General features: G+C 42.5%; 12 non-coding genes across 12 annotated transcripts; 4 read left to right on the forward strand and 8 right to left on the reverse strand.

Moving 5' to 3' along the window:
• The first annotated feature begins 102 nt into the window (after positions 1 to 102).
• TRNAS-GCU (transfer RNA serine (anticodon GCU)) lies at positions 103 to 184 on the forward strand. The gene has a single exon. It is a non-coding gene; the product is annotated as a tRNA-Ser (tRNA).
• Positions 185 to 1,660: 1,476 nt separating this feature from the next.
• Positions 1,661 to 1,734, reverse strand: TRNAT-AGU (transfer RNA threonine (anticodon AGU)). The gene has a single exon. It is a non-coding gene; the product is annotated as a tRNA-Thr (tRNA).
• A 1,062-nt stretch (positions 1,735 to 2,796) lies between these two features.
• Positions 2,797 to 2,870, reverse strand: TRNAT-AGU (transfer RNA threonine (anticodon AGU)). Its single transcript has one exon. It is a non-coding gene; the product is annotated as a tRNA-Thr (tRNA).
• Positions 2,871 to 4,598: 1,728 nt separating this feature from the next.
• On the forward strand, positions 4,599 to 4,680 carry TRNAS-GCU (transfer RNA serine (anticodon GCU)). Its single transcript has one exon. It is a non-coding gene; the product is annotated as a tRNA-Ser (tRNA).
• A 356-nt stretch (positions 4,681 to 5,036) lies between these two features.
• TRNAT-AGU (transfer RNA threonine (anticodon AGU)) lies at positions 5,037 to 5,110 on the reverse strand. Its single transcript has one exon. It is a non-coding gene; the product is annotated as a tRNA-Thr (tRNA).
• A 1,046-nt stretch (positions 5,111 to 6,156) lies between these two features.
• TRNAT-AGU (transfer RNA threonine (anticodon AGU)) lies at positions 6,157 to 6,230 on the reverse strand. The gene has a single exon. It is a non-coding gene; the product is annotated as a tRNA-Thr (tRNA).
• Positions 6,231 to 6,838: 608 nt separating this feature from the next.
• Positions 6,839 to 6,920, forward strand: TRNAS-GCU (transfer RNA serine (anticodon GCU)). Its single transcript has one exon. It is a non-coding gene; the product is annotated as a tRNA-Ser (tRNA).
• A 356-nt stretch (positions 6,921 to 7,276) lies between these two features.
• Positions 7,277 to 7,350, reverse strand: TRNAT-AGU (transfer RNA threonine (anticodon AGU)). The gene has a single exon. It is a non-coding gene; the product is annotated as a tRNA-Thr (tRNA).
• Positions 7,351 to 8,910: 1,560 nt separating this feature from the next.
• TRNAS-GCU (transfer RNA serine (anticodon GCU)) lies at positions 8,911 to 8,992 on the forward strand. The gene has a single exon. It is a non-coding gene; the product is annotated as a tRNA-Ser (tRNA).
• A 356-nt stretch (positions 8,993 to 9,348) lies between these two features.
• Positions 9,349 to 9,422, reverse strand: TRNAT-AGU (transfer RNA threonine (anticodon AGU)). Its single transcript has one exon. It is a non-coding gene; the product is annotated as a tRNA-Thr (tRNA).
• A 1,046-nt stretch (positions 9,423 to 10,468) lies between these two features.
• Positions 10,469 to 10,542, reverse strand: TRNAT-AGU (transfer RNA threonine (anticodon AGU)). Its single transcript has one exon. It is a non-coding gene; the product is annotated as a tRNA-Thr (tRNA).
• Positions 10,543 to 11,588: 1,046 nt separating this feature from the next.
• TRNAT-AGU (transfer RNA threonine (anticodon AGU)) lies at positions 11,589 to 11,662 on the reverse strand. The gene has a single exon. It is a non-coding gene; the product is annotated as a tRNA-Thr (tRNA).
• Between the last annotated feature and the right edge of the window lie 492 nt (positions 11,663 to 12,154).

The following is a 12,154-nucleotide window of genomic DNA, read 5'->3' on the forward strand; positions in this document are numbered from 1 at the left end:
CCAATGTCTGATGTACGGCGCTGTTGCATGTGGAAAGAAAATGAAGCCTAAGAATCATCACGACTGTTTTCCAAATGTGGGTTCGGTAAAGGTACTTTTGTTGACGGGGTGGCCGAGTGGTTAAGGCGATGGACTGCTAATCCATTGTGCTCTGCACGCATGGGTTCGAATCCCATCCTCGTCGTATGATTCCTTTTTGGAAAATTCTCTATGCTCAGCGCAAGCAATGCCCCGAGGAAGAAAATTTACCATCACCGTTCAAGAAGGATGCTATTGAAGTCTCTAAACATATTTACAGGCATTATGTAGCGTATCAGTCAGGCAATAGTGAATCGGCACCTCTAATTTATCGTGCCTTATGCCATCCTACATTTTGCAAAACGTTGCAACCATCTACTTGTTAAAACTAAACCAGAGCTGACTCTTTGCCACTCGGGTGGAGTATTCTAGGGATGTGGGACGAGCATCTTTAATGTCATTGGCTAGTGAACATCTCCCTTTTGGAAAAAAAAGCTGATTATTGAGCAGAATAAGAGAACAAGGCACTGCTGAGAGTTGAACTCAGGATCTCCTGTTTACTAGACAGTCGCTTTAACCAACTAAGCCACAGCGCCCATGAGCAAAAGTGTGGAAAACCAGAAAGATGGCAAGGATGATCCAGGAGAAGAATTTTTAAATGTAGGATGATTTTGAGGAGTGGTTCTAAGTTTTGCTATTTGTCACAGAGATGGCAAATTAAGTGTGAACAGATCCTATGCAGCATGTAGTTTCAGGTGGCTACCACTATAGAACAGCAAGGAAGTCGAGTCCCATCACATACTTGGCAGCAGCATGCAGTTCTCTGTCATTTTGCATCGTGACAATTCTAAATGAAATCGGCTTGGGACGATCCTTTTTGGAAAAGACATGGATAATTTGTCCATAGGTATGTAATCCATGCATTTGCCTTGCATGAATTATGGCCTGTTTTACTTTAAAAGTTAGATAGAAGGCAGAATTGACAGATTTAGGGAATGCTAGGGAAATGCCAACATAAATGAGAAGCAGAGAGGACCGAATGTTTAGTGTTTATGCCATTAGCATGGGTCATCACGTTGGATGTAAAACAAGACCTGCTGAGCCAATGTCTGATGTACGGCGCTGTTGCATGTGGAAAGAAAATGAAGCCTAAGAATCATCACGACTGTTTTCCAAATGTGGGTTCGGTAAAGGTACTTTTGTTGACGGGGTGGCCGAGTGGTTAAGGCGATGGACTGCTAATCCATTGTGCTCTGCACGCATGGGTTTGAATCCCAACCTCGTCGTATGATTCCTTTTTGGAAAATTCTCTATGCTCAGCGCAAGCAATGCCCCGAGGAAGAAAATTTACCATCACCGTTCAAGAAGGATGCTATTGAAGTCTCTAAACATATTTACAGGCATTATGTAGCGTATCAGTCAGGCAATAGTGAATCGGCACCTCTAATTTATCGTGCCTTATGCCATCCTACATTTTGCAAAACGTTGCAACCATCTACTTGTTAAAACTAAACCAGAGCTGACTCTTTGCCACTCGGGTGGAGTATTCTAGGGATGTGGGACGAGCATCTTTAATGTCATTGGCTAGTGAACATCTCCCTTTTAGAAAAAAAAGCTGATTATTGAGCAGAATAAGAGAACAAGGCACTGCTGAGAGTTGAACTCAGGATCTCCTGTTTACTAGACAGGCGCTTTAACCAACTAAGCCACAGCGCCCATGAGCAAAACTGTGGAAAACCAGAAAGATGGCAAGGATGATCCAGGAGAAGAATTTTTAAATGTAGGATGATTTTGAGGAGTGGTTCTAAGTTTTGCTATTTGTCACAGAGATGGCAAATTAAGTGTGAACAGATCCTATGCAGCATGTAGTTTCAGGTGGCTACCACTATAGAACAGCAAGGAAGTCGAGTCCCATCACATACTTGGCAGCAGCATGCAGTTCTCTGTCATTTTGCATCGTGACAATTCTAAATGAAATCGGCTTGGGACGATCCTTTTTGGAAAAGACATGGATAATTTGTCCATAGGTATGTAATCCATGCATTTGCCTTGCATGAATTATGGCCTGTTTTACTTGTGGCCTGTTTTACTTTAAAAGTTAGATAGAAGGCAGAATTGACAGATTTAGGGAATGCTAGGGAAATGCCAACATAAATGAGAAGCAGAGAGGACCGAATGTTTAGTGTTTATGCCATTAGCATGGGTCATCACGTTGGATGTAAAACAAGACCTGCTGAGCCAATGTCTGATGTACGGCGCTGTTGCATGTGGAAAGAAAATGAAGCCTAAGAATCATCACGACTGTTTTCCAAATGTGGGTTCGGTAAAGGTACTTTTGTTGACGGGGTGGCCGAGTGGTTAAGGCGATGGACTGCTAATCCATTGTGCTCTGCATGCATGGGTTCGAATCCCATCCTCGTCGTATGATTCCTTTTTGGAAAATTCTCTATGCTCAGCACAAGCAATGCCCCGAGGAAGAAAATTTACCATCACCGTTCAAGAAGGATGCTATTGAAGTCTCTAAACATATTTACAGGCATTATGTAGCGTATCAGTCAGGCAATAGTGAATCGGCACCTCTAATTTATCGTGCCTTATGCCATCCTACATTTTGCAAAACGTTGCAACCATCTACTTGTTAAAACTAAACCAGAGCTGACGCTTTGCCACTCGGGTGGAGTATTCTAGGGATGTGGGACGAGCATCTTTAATGTCATTGGCTAGTGAACATCTCCCTTTTGGAAAAAAAAGCTGATTATTGAGCAGAATAAGAGAACAAGGCACTGCTGAGAGTTGAACTCAGGATCTCCTGTTTACTAGACAGGCGCTTTAACCAACTAAGCCACAGCGCCCATGAGCAAAACTGTGGAAAACCAGAAAGATGGCAAGGATGATCCAGGAGAAGAATTTTTAAATGTAGGATGATTTTGAGGAGTGGTTCTAAGTTTTGCTATTTGTCACAGAGATGGCAAATTAAGTGTGAACAGATCCTATGCAGCATGTAGTTTCAGGTGGCTACCACTATAGAACAGCAAGGAAGTCGAGTCCCATCACATACTTGGCAGCAGCATGCAGTTCTCTGTCATTTTGCATCGTGACAATTCTAAATGAAATCGGCTTGGGACGATCCTTTTTGGAAAAGACATGGATAATTTGTCCATAGGTATGTAATCCATGCATTTGCCTTGCATGAATTGTGGCCTGTTTTACTTTAAAAGTTAGATAGAAGGCAGAATTGACAGATTTAGGGAATGCTAGGGAAATGCCAACATAAATGAGAAGCAGAGAGGACCGAATGTTTAGTGTTTATGCCATTAGCATGGGTCATCACGTTGGATGTAAAACAAGACCTGCTGAGCCAATGTCTGATGTACGGCGCTGTTGCATGTGGAAAGAAAATGAAGCCTAAGAATCATCACGACTGTTTTCCAAATGTGGGTTCGGTAAAGGTACTTTTGTTGACGGGGTGGCCGAGTGGTTAAGGCGATGGACTGCTAATCCATTGTGCTCTGCACGCATGGGTTTGAATCCCAACCTCGTCGTATGATTCCTTTTTGGAAAATTCTCTATGCTCAGCGCAAGCAATGCCCCGAGGAAGAAAATTTACCATCACCGTTCAAGAAGGATGCTATTGAAGTCTCTAAACATATTTACAGGCATTATGTAGCGTATCAGTCAGGCAATAGTGAATCGGCACCTCTAATTTATCGTGCCTTATGCCATCCTACATTTTGCAAAACGTTGCAACCATCTACTTGTTAAAACTAAACCAGAGCTGACTCTTTGCCACTCGGGTGGAGTATTCTAGGGATGTGGGACGAGCATCTTTAATGTCATTGGCTAGTGAACATCTCCCTTTTGGAAAAAAAAGCTGATTATTGAGCAGAATAAGAGAACAAGGCACTGCTAATAGTTGAACTCAGGATCTCCTGTTTACTAGACAGGCGCTTTAACCAACTAAGCCACAGCGCCCATGAGCAAAACTGTGGAAAACCAGAAAGATGGCAAGGATGATCCAGGAGAAGAATTTTTAAATGTAGGATGATTTTGAGGAGTGGTTCTAAGTTTTGCTATTTGTCACAGAGATGGCAAATTAAGTGTGAACAGATCCTATGCAGCATGTAGTTTCAGGTGGCTACCACTATAGAACAGCAAGGAAGTCGAGTCCCATCACATACTTGGCAGCAGCATGCAGTTCTCTGTCATTTTGCATCGTGACAATTCTAAATGAAATCGGCTTGGGACGATCCTTTTTGGAAAAGACATGGATAATTTGTCCATAGGTATGTAATCCATGCATTTGCCTTGCATGAATTGTGGCCTGTTTTACTTTAAAAGTTAGATAGAAGGCAGAATTGACAGATTTAGGGAATGCTAGGGAAATGCCAACATAAATGAGAAGCAGAGAGGACCGAATGTTTAGTGTTTATGCCATTAGCATGGGTCATCACGTTGGATGTAAAACAAGACCTGCTGAGCCAATGTCTGATGTATGGCGCTGTTGCATGTGGAAAGAAAATGAAGCCTAAGAATCATCACGACTGTTTTCCAAATGTGGGTTCGGTAAAGGTACTTTTGTTGACGGGGTGGCCGAGTGGTTAAGGCGATGGACTGCTAATCCATTGTGCTCTGCACGCATGGGTTCGAATCCCATCCTCGTCGTATGATTCCTTTTTGGAAAATTCTCTATGCTCAGCGCAAGCAATGCCCCGAGGAAGAAAATTTACCATCACCGTTCAAGAAGGATGCTATTGAAGTCTCTAAACATATTTACAGGCATTATGTAGCATATCAGTCAGGCAATAGTGAATCGGCACCTCTAATTTATCGTGCCTTATGCCATCCTACATTTTGCAAAACGTTGCAACCATCTACTTGTTAAAACTAAACCAGAGCTGACTCTTTGCCACTCGGGTGGAGTATTCTAGGGATGTGGGACGAGCATCTTTAATGTCATTGGCTAGTGAACATCTCCCTTTTGGAAAAAAGAGCTGATTATTGAGCAGAATAAGAGAACAAGGCACTGCTGAGAGTTGAACTCAGGATCTCCTGTTTACTAGACAGGCGCTTTAACCAACTAAGCCACAGCGCCCATGAGCAAAACTGTGGAAAACCAGAAAGATGGCAAGGATGATCCAGGAGAAGAATTTTTAAATGTAGGATGATTTTGAGGAGTGGTTCTAAGTTTTGCTATTTGTCACAGAGATGGCAAATTAAGTGTGAACAGATCCTATGCAGCATGTAGTTTCAGGTGGCTACCACTATAGAACAGCAAGGAAGTCGAGTCCCATCACATACTTGGCAGCAGCATGCAGTTCTCTGTCATTTTGCATCGTGACAATTCTAAATGAAATCGGCTTGGGACGATCCTTTTTGGAAAAGACATGGATAATTTGTCCATAGGTATGTAATCCATGCATTTGCCTTGCATGAATTGTGGCCTGTTTTACTTTAAAAGTTAGATAGAAGGCAGAATTGACAGATTTAGGGAATGCTAGGGAAATGCCAACATAAATGAGAAGCAGAGAGGACCGAATGTTTAGTGTTTATGCCATTAGCATGGGTCATCACGTTGGATGTAAAACAAGACCTGCTGAGCCAATGTCTGATGTACGGCGCTGTTGCATGTGGAAAGAAAATGAAGCCTAAGAATCATCACGACTGTTTTCCAAATGTGGGTTCGGTAAAGGTACTTTTGTTGACGGGGTGGCCGAGTGGTTAAGGCGATGGACTGCTAATCCATTGTGCTCTGCACGCATGGGTTTGAATCCCAACCTCGTCGTATGATTCCTTTTTGGAAAATTCTCTATGCTCAGCGCAAGCAATGCCCCGAGGAAGAAAATTTACCATCACCGTTCAAGAAGGATGCTATTGAAGTCTCTAAACATATTTACAGGCATTATGTAGCGTATCAGTCAGGCAATAGTGAATCGGCACCTCTAATTTATCGTGCCTTATGCCATCCTACATTTTGCAAAACGTTGCAACCATCTACTTGTTAAAACTAAACCAGAGCTGACTCTTTGCCACTCGGGTGGAGTATTCTAGGGATGTGGGACGAGCATCTTTAATGTCATTGGCTAGTGAACATCTCCCTTTTGGAAAAAAGTGCTGATTATTGAGCAGAATAAGAGAACAAGGCACTGCTGAGAGTTGAACTCAGGATCTCCTGTTTACTAGACAGGCGCTTTAACCAACTAAGCCACAGCGCCCATGAGCAAAACTGTGGAAAACCAGAAAGATGGCAAGGATGATCCAGGAGAAGAATTTTTAAATGTAGGATGATTTTGAGGAGTGGTTCTAAGTTTTGCTATTTGTCACAGAGATGGCAAATTAAGTGTGAACAGATCCTATGCAGCATGTAGTTTCAGGTGGCTACCACTATAGAACAGCAAGGAAGTCGAGTCCCATCACATACTTGGCAGCAGCATGCAGTTCTCTGTCATTTTGCATCGTGACAATTCTAAATGAAATCGGCTTGGGACGATCCTTTTTGGAAAAGACATGGATAATTTCTCCATAGGTATGTAATCCATGCATTTGCCTTGCATGAATTGTGGCCTGTTTTACTTTAAAAGTTAGATAGAAGGCAGAATTGACAGATTTAGGGAATGCTAGGGAAATGCCAACATAAATGAGAAGCAGAGAGGACTGAATGTTTAGTATTTATGCCATTAGCATGGGTCATCACGTTGGATGTAAAACAAGACCTGCTGAGCCAATGTCTGATGTACGGCGCTGTTGCATGTGGAAAGAAAATGAAGCCTAAGAATCATCACGACTGTTTTCCAAATGTGGGTTCGGTAAAGGTACTTTTGTTGACGGGGTGGCCGAGTGGTTAAGGCGATGGACTGCTAATCCATTGTGCTCTGCACGCATGGGTTCGAATCCCATCCTCGTCGTATGATTTCTTTTTGGAAAATTCTCTATGCTCAGCGCAAGCAATGCCCCGAGGAAGAAAATTTACCATCACCGTTCAAGAAGGATGCTATTGAAGTCTCTAAACATATTTACAGGCATTATGTAGCGTATCAGTCAGGCAATAGTGAATCGGCACCTCTAATTTATCGTGCCTTATGCCATCCTACATTTTGCAAAACGTTGCAACCATCTACTTGTTAAAACTAAACCAGAGCTGACTCTTTGCCACTCGGGTGGAGTATTCTAGGGATGTGGGACGAGCATCTTTAATGTCATTGGCTAGTGAACATCTCCCTTTTGGAAAAAAGTGCTGATTATTGAGCAGAATAAGAGAACAAGGCACTGCTGAGAGTTGAACTCAGGATCTCCTGTTTACTAGACAGGCGCTTTAACCAACTAAGCCACAGCGCCCATGAGCAAAACTGTGGAAAATCAGAAAGATGGCAAGGATGATCCAGGAGAAGAATTTTTAAATGTAGGATGATTTTGAGGAGTGGTTCTAAGTTTTGCTATTTGTCACAGAGATGGCAAATTAAGTGTGAACAGATCCTATGCAGCATGTAGTTTCAGGTGGCTACCACTATAGAACAGCAAGGAAGTCGAGTCCCATCAAATACTTGGCAGCAGCATGCAGTTCTCTGTCATTTTGCATCGTGACAATTCTAAATGAAATCGGCTTGGGACGATGCTTTTTGGAAAAGACATGGATAATTTGTCCATAGGTATGTAATCCATGCATTTGCCTTGCATGAATTGTGGCCTGTTTTACTTTAAAAGTTAGATAGAAGGCAGAATTGACAGATTTAGGGAATGCTAGGGAAATGCCAACATAAATGAGAAGCAGAGAGGACTGAATGTTTAGTATTTATGCCATTGGCATGGGTCATCACGTTGGATGTAAAACAAGACCTGCTGAGCCAATGTCTGATGTACGGCGCTGTTGCATGTGGAAAGAAAATGAAGCCTAAGAATCATCGGATCTCCTGTTTACTAGACAGGCGCTTTAACCAACTAAGCCACAGCGCCCATGAGCAAAACTGTGGAAAACCAGAAAGATGGCAAGGATGATCCAGGAGAAGAATTTTTAAATGTAGGATGATTTTGAGGAGTGGTTCTAAGTTTTGCTATTTGTCACAGAGATGGCAAATTAAGTGTGAACAGATCCTATGCAGCATGTAGTTTCAGGTGGCTACCACTATAGAACAGCAAGGAAGTCGAGTCCCATCACATACTTGGCAGCAGCATGCAGTGCTCTGTCATTTTGCATCGTGACAATTCTAAATGAAATCGGCTTGGGACGATCCTTTTTGGAAAAGACATGGATAATTTCTCCATAGGTATGTAATCCATGCATTTGCCTTGCATGAATTGTGGCCTGTTTTACTTTAAAAGTTTGATAGAAGGCAGAATTGACAGATTTAGGGAATGCTAGGGAAATGCCAACATAAATGAGAAGCAGAGAGGACTGAATGTTTAGTATTTATGCCATTAGCATGGGTCATCACGTTGGATGTAAAACAAGACCTGCTGAACCAATGTCTGACGTACGGCGCTGTTGCATGTGGAAAGAAAATGAAGCCTAAGAATCATCACGACTGTTTTCCAAATGTGGGTTCGGTAAAGGTACTTTTGTTGACGGGGTGGCCGAGTGGTTAAGGCGATGGACTGCTAATCCCTTGTGCTCTGCACGCATGGGTTCGAATCCCATCCTCGTCGTATGATTTCTTTTTGGAAAATTCTCTATGCTCAGCGCATTTAGGGAATGCTAGGGAAATGCCAACATAAATGAGAAGCAGAGAGGACCGAATGTTTAGTGTTTATGCCATTAGCATGGGTCATCACGTTGGATGTAAAACAAGACCTGCTGAGCCAATGTCTGATGTACGGCGCTGTTGCATGTGGAAAGAAAATGAAGCCTAAGAATCATCACGACTGTTTTCCAAATGTGGGTTCGGTAAAGGTACTTTTGTTGACGGGGTGGCCGAGTGGTTAAGGCGATGGACTGCTAATCCATTGTGCTCTGCACGCATGGGTTCGAATCCCATCCTCGTCGTATGATTCCTTTTTGGAAAATTCTCTATGCTCAGCGCAAGCAATGCCCCGAGGAAGAAAATTTACCATCACCGTTCAAGAAGGATGCTATTGAAGTCTCTAAACATATTTACAGGCATTATGTAGCATATCAGTCAGGCAATAGTGAATCGGCACCTCTAATTTATCGTGCCTTATGCCATCCTACATTTTGCAAAACGTTGCAACCATCTACTTGTTAAAACTAAACCAGAGCTGACTCTTTGCCACTCGGGTGGAGTATTCTAGGGATGTGGGACGAGCATCTTTAATGTCATTGGCTAGTGAACATCTCCCTTTTGGAAAAAAGAGCTGATTATTGAGCAGAATAAGAGAACAAGGCACTGCTGAGAGTTGAACTCAGGATCTCCTGTTTACTAGACAGGCGCTTTAACCAACTAAGCCACAGCGCCCATGAGCAAAACTGTGGAAAACCAGAAAGATGGCAAGGATGATCCAGGAGAAGAATTTTTAAATGTAGGATGATTTTGAGGAGTGGTTCTAAGTTTTGCTATTTGTCACAGAGATGGCAAATTAAGTGTGAACAGATCCTATGCAGCATGTAGTTTCAGGTGGCTACCACTATAGAACAGCAAGGAAGTCGAGTCCCATCACATACTTGGCAGCAGCATGCAGTTCTCTGTAATTTTGCATCGTGACAATTCTAAATGAAATCGGCTTGGGACGATCCTTTTTGGAAAAGACATGGATAATTTGTCCATAGGTATGTAATCCATGCATTTGCCTTGCATGAATTGTGGCCTGTTTTACTTTAAAAGTTAGATAGAAGGCAGAATTGACAGATTTAGGGAATGCTAGGGAAATGCCAACATAAATGAGAAGCAGAGAGGACCGAATGTTTAGTGTTTATGCCATTAGCATGGGTCATCACGTTGGATGTAAAACAAGACCTGCTGAGCCAATGTCTGATGTACGGCGCTGTTGCATGTGGAAAGAAAATGAAGCCTAAGAATCATCATGACTGTTTTCCAAATGTGGGTTCGGTAAAGGTACTTTTGTTGATGGGGTGGCCGAGTGGTTAAGGCGATGGACTGCTAATCCATTGTGCTCTGCACGCATGGGTTCGAATCCCATCCTCGTCGTATGATTCCTTTTTGGAAAATTCTCTATGCTCAGCGCAAGCAATGCCCCGAGGAAGAAAATTTACCATCACCGTTCAAGAAGGATGCTATTGAAGTCTCTAAACATATTTACAGGCATTATGTAGCATATCAGTCAGGCAATAGTGAATCGGCACCTCTAATTTATCGTGCCTTATGCCATCCTACATTTTGCAAAACGTTGCAACCATCTACTTGTTAAAACTAAACCAGAGCTGACTCTTTGCCACTCGGGTGGAGTATTCTAGGGATGTGGGACGAGCATCTTTAATGTCATTGGCTAGTGAACATCTCCCTTTTGGAAAAAAGAGCTGATTATTGAGCAGAATAAGAGAACAAGGCACTGCTGAGAGTTGAACTCAGGATCTCCTGTTTACTAGACAGGCGCTTTAACCAACTAAGCCACAGCGCCCATGAGCAAAACTGTGGAAAACCAGAAAGATGGCAAGGATGATCCAGGAGAAGAATTTTTAAATGTAGGATGATTTTGAGGAGTGGTTCTAAGTTTTGCTATTTGTCACAGAGATGGCAAATTAAGTGTGAACAGATCCTATGCAGCATGTAGTTTCAGGTGGCTACCACTATAGAACAGCAAGGAAGTCGAGTCCCATCACATACTTGGCAGCAGCATGCAGTTCTCTGTCATTTTGCATCGTGACAATTCTAAATGAAATCGGCTTGGGACGATCCTTTTTGGAAAAGACATGGATAATTTGTCCATAGGTATGTAATCCATGCATTTGCCTTGCATGAATTGTGGCCTGTTTTACTTTAAAAGTTAGATAGAAGGCAGAATTGACAGATTTAGGGAATGCTAGGGAAATGCCAACATAAATGAGAAGCAGAGAGGACTGAATGTTTAGTATTTATGCCATTAGCATGGGTCATCACGTTGGATGTAAAACAAGACCTGCTGAGCCAATGTCTGATGTACGGCGCTGTTGCATGTGGAAAGAAAATGAAGCCTAAGAATCATCACGACTGTTTTCCAAATGTGGGTTCGGTAAAGGTACTTTTGTTGACGGGGTGGCCGAGTGGTTAAGGCGATGGACTGCTAATCCATTGTGCTCTGCAGGCATGGGTTTGAATCCCATCCTCGTCGTATGATTCCTTTTTGGAAAATTCTCTATGCTCAGCGCAAGCAATGCCCCGAGGAAGAAAATTTACCATCGCCGTTCAAGAAGGATGCTATTGAAGTCTCTAAACATATTTACAGGCATTATGTAGCGTATCAGTCAGGCAATAGTGAATCGGCACCTCTAACTTATCGTGCCTTATGCCATCCTACATTTTGCAAAACGTTGCAACCATCTACTTGTTAAAACTAAACCAGAGCTGACTCTTTGCCACTCGGGTGGAGTATTCTAGGGATGTGGGACGAGCATCTTTAATGTCATTGGCTAGTGAACATCTCCCTTTTGGAAAAAAAAGCTGATTATTGAGCAGAATAAGAGAACAAGGCACTGCTGAGAGTTGAACTCAGGATCTCCTGTTTACTAGACAGGCGCTTTAACCAACTAAGCCACAGCGCCCATGAGCAAAACTGTGGAAAACCAGAAAGATGGCAAGGATGATCCAGGAGAAGAATTTTTAAATGTAGGATGATTTTGAGGAGTGGTTCTAAGTTTTGCTATTTGTCACAGAGATGGCAAATTAAGTGTGAACAGATCCTATGCAGCATGTAGTTTCAGGTGGCTACCACTATAGCACAGCAAGGAAGTCGAGTCCCATCACATACTTGGCAGCAGCATGCAGTTCTCTGTCATTTTGCATCGTGACAATTCTAAATGAAATCGGCTTGGGACGATCCTTTTTGGAAAAGACATGGATAACTTGTCCATAGGTATGTAATCCATGCATTTGCCTTGCATGAATTGTGGCCTGTTTTACTTTAAAAGTTAGATAGAAGGCAGAATTGACAGATTTAGGGAATTCTAGGGAAATGCCAACATAAATGAGAAGCAGAGAGGACTAAATGTTTAGTATGTATGCCATTAGCATGGGTCATCACGTTGGATGTAAAA

The sequence above is a fragment of the Eleutherodactylus coqui genome, chromosome 11 (assembly GCF_035609145.1).
Source record: "Eleutherodactylus coqui strain aEleCoq1 chromosome 11, aEleCoq1.hap1, whole genome shotgun sequence".
NCBI lineage: Eukaryota > Metazoa > Chordata > Amphibia > Anura > Eleutherodactylidae > Eleutherodactylus > Eleutherodactylus coqui.